The sequence below is a fragment of the Callorhinus ursinus genome, unplaced genomic scaffold, assembly GCF_003265705.2.
Source record: "Callorhinus ursinus isolate GAN/ISIS: 27379988/994484 unplaced genomic scaffold, GSC_fseal_2.0 scaffold25, whole genome shotgun sequence".
Classification (NCBI taxonomy): Eukaryota; Metazoa; Chordata; class Mammalia; order Carnivora; family Otariidae; genus Callorhinus; species Callorhinus ursinus.
This window is the reverse complement of record NW_027397087.1, coordinates 33,140,865-33,146,580: the sequence shown is the minus strand read 5'-3', so window position 1 is coordinate 33,146,580 and position 5,716 is coordinate 33,140,865. Positions and strand designations below refer to the sequence as shown.

Sequence of the window (5,716 nt, the reverse complement as noted above, 5' to 3'; positions counted from 1 at the left end):
ATCTCCTGATATAAAAATTCCACACTCTCTACTGGAAGACAACAAAACAGTCAATAGCATAATATTCACAGTGAAATAAAAATGTAACTAAAAATTGCTAGACACACCAAGAAACAGGATAACGTTACTCAAAAAGAGGAGAAAAATCAGTCAGTTGAAGCAGAAACAGAAATGACAGAATTAGCAAACAAGGTCTTTAAAAAGGTTATTATAAATATGCTCAAGAAGCGCCTGGCTGGCTCAGTCAGTAACATGCGTGCGTGACTCTTGGTCTTGCAGTCATGAGTTGAAGCCCCAGATTGGATGTAGACATTACTAAAAAAATAAATAAGTAAACTTAAAAAAATATGCTCTGTATGTTCAAGGTCCTAAAGAAAAATATTAATATAATGATGTAAACTAGAAGATACAAAAATCCTTCAGAAGAGAACTACATAGAATTTTTAGAGGCAAAAACACAATATGAGAAATGAAAAAGTCACCTAACCTTAACACTGGTTAAGAGTAGATTAGAAGAAACTTCAAGCATCAGTGAGCTTAAAGACATAGCAATAGAAACTGTCTAAACTCAAGCACAGAAAATTTTTAAAAGGCTGAACAATAAATAAAGACAGCATAAACAATCTAATGCATATGTTGCTAAAGTCCCAGAGGGGAGAAAAAGGAGAGAAAAATATTTAAAGTACTATTGGCGACACTTTTCCATATTTGATGAAAATTGTAAACTCATAGACCCAAGAACCTCAGTAAATCCCAAGCAGAACAAAAATAAAAGACGAAGGCACATCATGATCAAATTGTTGAAAAACAATAATGAAACTATTAAAAGTGTCTAAAGAAAAAAGGCACTCTATGTCAGAGAATGAAAGATAACAATACCACAGCCTTTTTGTCACAAGCTGTGCAAACCAGAAAACAAGAAAAGACACCTTTGAGGTGCTGAAAGGAAAAAAAGACACTCTGTCAATACAGAATTCTATAGTCAGAGAAAATATTCCTTAAAAATGAAATCAAACTTTTCCAGGCAATAAAAGCTGATAGATTTCATTACTGGCAGAACCACACAACAAGAAAAATTAAAGGAAATTCTTCAGGAAGAAAAAAAATGATATCAGCTGTAAACTTGGATTTACTCAAAGAAGCAAAGAATGTCAAAAATAGTATAAATATGTTAGTAAATGGTTTTATTCCTCATTTTTTTAAGTTCTTTAAAAGAAATTGAATAAATGTATGATGGTAATAATATGAAGGATAGGAGGCAGAAATGAATGTATAGTGTTGTAAAGGTCAAAAACTGCACATGATAGGATATAATTTTGCTTAAAGGGGAACTGTAATGAGCTAAAGATATCTATTGTAAGCTGTGGAGAAATCACTAAAAAAAATAAAGAAGTGTATCTAATTAGTCAACAGTGGAGATTGAATGGGATGAAAAGAAAACCTAATTAACCCAAAGGAAGGCAGGGAAAGAAGGAAAAAGGAGCAAAGACCAGAGGGGACAAATTGGAAACAAGAAACAAGTTGGGAGAGTCATACCAAAAATTACATTAAATATAAATGGTCTAAACACCCCAATTTAAAAATCAATTCTATCAGATAGACTAAAAAGACAGATCCAACTATATACTGTCTACAAGGAACCCAATTTAAACATAAAGGCACAGATAGTTTGCAAGTAAAAGGATGGAATCAGATACACCATGAAAAGAATAATGATAAGAAGACATGCGTGACTGTATTATTATCAGAAAAAGTAGCTGGGCGACTTTGGATATCCGTTCATCGTTAGTGTAGGACTACTTAGTGCTGGGCCTTGCAGATTTGATATTTTCTCCTTCTGGACGGGAGGCCTCTGCCACAGCCATGTTACACCAGATCCTGGGTCAGGCCAAGATGCACCCGAGTTTGATCTGCATCTTCCTATGTTATTGGAGCAGCCCTGTATGTCTTGTGCCTGGCATTGTTCAATCCCGATGTCAGTTGGGCTAGGAAGAATAACATAGAACCCTGGAACAAACTGGGTCCTAATGATCAGTACAAGTTCTACTCAGTGAGTGTAGATTACAGCAAACTGAAGAAAGAAAATCCAGACTTCTAAGTGAAATGTTTCACTATAACGCTGCTTAGAATGAAGGTCTCCCAGAAGCCATCTGCACAGTTTTCCACTTATCCAGGAAATATTTCCCCTCTAAATGCATGAAATTATGTTGGTGTATTGTGTTGGGGTTTATTTTACACTGATTAATAAATATCTGAAACTTAAAAAAGAAAAGAAAAAGTGGTATTGGGCAAAGAAATACAATCAGAGATAAAAATGAACATTTAATTATAATAAAACACAATTCATCAAGAGACACAAAATCCTAAATGTGTATACTTTTACTAAGATAATTTCAAAGTGTGTGAAGCAAAATTTATAGAACTGCAAAGATAAATAGATGGATCCACAATTGTTGTTGGAGGTTTCAATATGTTTCTCTCAATTACTGATAGAACAAAAATTAAAAAATCAGTAAAGATAAAAAACATCTGAACAACCCTTTAAGCCAATTTGACCCTAACTGACATTTATTGAGCATCAGTTTAACGATAGTATGCACAATTTTTTAAAGTGCAAATAGAATAAGTATCAAGATGCCGTAAAAACAAATCTCAGTATATCTGAAGGACTGAAAACAAAGTCTGTTTAATCCCAACAAAATGGAATTAAACCAAAAATCAGTAACAGAAAGATATCTAAAACCCCCAAATACGTAGAAATTAAGCAACACACTTTTTTTTTTAAAGATTTATTTATTTATTTGAGAGAGAGAGAGAGAAAGAGAGCGTGAGCAAGCGGGGGGAGGAGCAGAGGGAGGGGGAGAGGGAAAGAATCTCAAGCAGACTCCCTGCTGAGTGCAGAGCCCTATGTGTGATTCTATCTCACGACCCCGAGATCATGACCTGAGTTGAAATCAAGAGTCAGATGCTCAACCGACTGAGCCACCCAGGCGCCCCAAACAACACACTTCCTGATTCAAAAGCCTTGATTCAAAAAGTGTATCACGAAATATTTACAAAGATACCTTAATAGGTGATTATGAAAACTCAACATAAAATTTGTGGGATACTGATTGATGAAAAATTTTTGTCTTTAAATGTTTATTTTACAAAGGTATTTTATCAACATTTCTAGTTTCATTCTGAAAAAAAAAAGAAAAACTAGGAAAAGAAGAGCAAATGACACCCAAAGTAAATGGAAAGAAATAATAAGGAGAAGAAATAGAAAATGGACAAATAATTGAGAACTTCAACAAAACCAAAAGCAGGTTTCCAAAAAGACCAATACATTGAAAAACTTGTGGCAAGATTCATCAGAGAATGAGAGAGAGAGAGAGAGAGAGACAAATTACTAATATAATGAATGAAAGAGAAGAGCTAACCACAGACTCTAGAGACAATAAATAACAGCAGAGTAAGGGAATGTGATGAACAACTTCATGCCAATAAAATCAACAAATTGGATGGAATGACCAATTGCTTAAAGACACACTTACTCAAGGGAAAAAAAATCCACAATAGCCTGATATGTTATGAATGTGTCTCAAGCTTTGTGAGCGATATCTCTCATCCTTAGAGCTATTTGTGTTACCTATGATGGCCTGCTTTGACTAATATGACTGGCATCATGTGAAAGAACATGAGGAAATAAAATGCTTTGGCTATTTCCTTTCTAAATTGACAGGCACATATAGGGCAAAAAGCAGCAAATAGAGTTATGCTTACCAAGACACTAATCATGGAAGCATGCTGATGAAAAATACTGTATCTCCTGACTGGGGAGAGCCAGGGAATAAGATGCCAGTTGGTCACACCATCATCAGGCCACTTTCTTTGAGCAACCCATGTGCTTGGCTGTCCGTGTCTCTCCAAGAGACAGTAGAATGTCAGAGATCAAAGGACACCTGATCTTGATTTAGGGAGAGAAAAAGACTGATTCAGGGATTCAGATAGTCTATCCCATTACACCTTTTAAGTTTGCTTTTGCCATTTAGCTTTTAAAAGAAATAATTGTTTGAATATATAATGTTTAATTAAGTCACTTGGGGGTTTCTTAGTTTGGCTTCTGCATATAGTTTTTGCTAAAATCTGAGTAACGTTGGAATTGAAACTGAAATTGGAAACTCAAGCACAACATATAATTCATTAAAAAAATTGGATTAATAGTTTAAAAGCTTCCTCCCAAAACAAAACAAAACATTCCAGATCCAGATGGCTTCACTAGTGAATTCCAGCAAACATTTAAGAAAGAGATAATACTAATTTTAAACTAATTCTTTCAGAAAAAGGAGGAGAGAACATGTCCCAACTCTTTATGAGATCATCATATCCTGATACTAGAACTAGATAAAGATATTGTTTTAAAAAAACAACTACAGACCAGTATCTCTCATGAACATACACTCAAAAACCCTTACAAAAGATAAAGAAAATGGAACTTAGAAAAATAAATTATTAATCCTTAAATAAATCCAAATAAATCTTTAAAAAGTAGAACTAGTGATATCTTAAGGGATAATACACAAGACAAAAGTAGACTTTATCTCAGGAATGCAATCATTAACTGAAATATTTTAACATTAAAATCAATCAATGTGGGGCACCTGGGTGGCTCAGTCGTTAAGCTCCTGCCTTCAACTCAGGTCATGATCCCGGGGTCCTGGGATCGAGCCCCACATCAGGCTCCCTGTTCAGCGGGAAGCTTGCTTCTCCCTCTCCCATTCTCCCGGCTTGTGTTCCTGCTCTCACTATCTCTTACTGTCAAATAAATAAAATCTTAAAAAAAAAAAATCAATCAAGGGGCGCCTGGGTGGCTCAGTCATTAGGCGTCTGCCTTCGGCTCGGGTCATGGTCCCAGGGTCCTGGGATGGAGCCCCGCATCAGGCTCCCTGCTCTGCGGGAAGCCTGCTTCTCCCTCTCCCACTCCCCCTGCTTGTGTTCCCTCTCTCGCTGTGTCTCCTTCTCTGTCAAATAAATAAATAAAATCTTTAAAAAAAAAATCAATCAATGTAATTCACCACTATAATAGAATGAATATTCTATATTCACCACTATAAGAGAATAAAAATTGTATAACCATCTCAATAAATGCAGAGAAAGTATTTGAGAAAATTCAACAGTAATTTGTGATAAAAATTCTCAATAAACTAGGAATAGAAAGGAACTTTCTATTTTGATAAAGAGGATCAGTTAATGATAAAAGTCTGTGTGCTTTCCTTATAATGTGAGAAATAAGCCAAATGTCTGCTTTTACGACCTCTATTCAACATTGTCTTAGAGATTCTACCTAGTGCAATAATTCAAGAGACAGAAATAAAGATCATCTGAATTAGAAAGGAAGGAGTTAAACCTCTTCATTCACAGACAGCAGGATTGTGTACATAGAGAATGCTAAGGAATCTTTTTAAGAAAGGCTACTAGAACTACTGAGTGACTTTAGCAAGGTGAGGGGATGCAAGGCCAATATGCAAAAATCAACTATCTTTCCCTAGCAACTGACGACTAGAGAACGCAATTTAACAAAATAACATTTATAGTATTATCAAATAATGGGAAATACTTAGGGATAAATGTAACAAAATATATGCAAGACCTGTATTCTAAAAACTACAAATAATCACTGGGAGAAATCAAAGACGACCCAAATAAGCAGAGAACTATATTCAGTTCGTGGATT

At 35.0% G+C, this 5,716-nt stretch overlaps 1 pseudogene; it reads left to right on the top strand.

Annotated features, from left to right (window-relative positions):
• Nucleotides 1–1,863: 1,863 nt before the first annotated feature.
• On the top strand, nucleotides 1,864–2,098 carry LOC112832820 (cytochrome c oxidase subunit NDUFA4 pseudogene; annotated as a pseudogene).
• Nucleotides 2,099–5,716: the final 3,618 nt, after the last annotated feature.